We start from the raw sequence: 1183 nt of genomic DNA on the forward strand, positions 1-1183 counted from the left end.
GTGCACAGGCCCTCAGAAGGGCCGGGAGGGCCAGCCCCGCCCTGCCCTCCTCCTCGCTGTGCCTTTTCAAATTTTGGAAGCGCTTTCTGGCTCTTGTAGAAGAGCCCAAAAGGCGCTTGTGCTTTGGGGAAGGACCCAGGGCTCAGGCTTCTCCCTTCCCCGTGCAGGCCCAGCGCTGCTGGTAGATGAAGGAGCCGCCTCCTCTGTCCCCTGGGCGCCCAGGGGACAGCCCCCCTCCAGAGGACTTCCCAGAGACCCTGCGGGCGGCTCCCTCCAGCTCCTTCCCCTTAGGGGAGGGGGCGTCCTTGGCCAGCTGGCCCTCTCGCTGGAGCCTGGGGCTCCCGCCCCCCCGGGTCAGCGCTTTCTCCCGAGGGCAGCGATGGCCAGCCACAGACAGCTGTGGCTTGTTCCCGGGGACGGCCGGGCGGGCGGGCGGGATGGGGCGAAGGCCTGGCCTGCCTGAGTGCGGGTGGAAGTGGGTGGACGGGTCTGGGCCGTGACGGGGGCCCGGGAGGCTGGTGCCGACGCCACCTTGGTGCTCTTGCAGCTGTGTCCCCGTGGCCTCCTGCGCTGACCACAGACTGAGCCGCTGGGGCCTTGCCCACCAAGAGTGGGATTCTAGCTTTCACCTTGGAGCGGGGAGGGCCGGGGAGCCGGGGCTGGAGGCCAGCGGGGCAGGCGTGGTGCAGATGGGCCGGGGGAGGGCCTCGTGAGGCAGCGTCCGTCTGGACACGAGGGCCCTCAGGGCCCCAGCAGTGTCCTCTGACCCCTTCCCCTGCCCCTTGTCCACAAGCCGGGGGGCCGCCTCCCACCCCCACGGGCCCACAGGCCCCTGCCTGGAAGTCTTTCGGGGGCTGTGGTCTTGGGAGAAGGAGCTTTGCTAAGAAAGGAGCGAGGCCCCGGCGAGGCCACGGTGAGTGGGGGTGGGGCAGCTGGGCCGAGACGGCGGCCGCGTGGACCCCCCGGGAAGCTCCTTCCGTGAGGGCCCCCTCCCACCCCGAGGGCCTTGCCCACAGCCCCAGGGTCCCACGGCCTCTCCCCAGAAGGCTTCTCTGCCTCCTCATTCTGCAGGCCTGGGGCCTGGGGTGGCCAGCAGGGAGGGTGGACCACAGGGGTGGAGGTGGGCACAGGGACTGGGCTGGGCACGGGGGGCACGGGCACTGGGAGCTGGGGGCAGGGAGGG

The 1183-nt window shown here is 71.1% G+C and overlaps 1 gene segment (V, D, J or C); it reads right to left on the reverse strand.

The window, feature by feature from the left end:
* The window catches only part of LOC102165485, a 194344-nt gene that overhangs the window by 11102 nt on the left and 182059 nt on the right, over positions 1–1183 (reverse strand).

The sequence above is a fragment of the Sus scrofa genome, unplaced genomic scaffold, assembly GCF_000003025.6.
Source record: "Sus scrofa isolate TJ Tabasco breed Duroc unplaced genomic scaffold, Sscrofa11.1 Contig1914, whole genome shotgun sequence".
Taxonomy (NCBI): Eukaryota; Metazoa; Chordata; class Mammalia; order Artiodactyla; family Suidae; genus Sus; species Sus scrofa.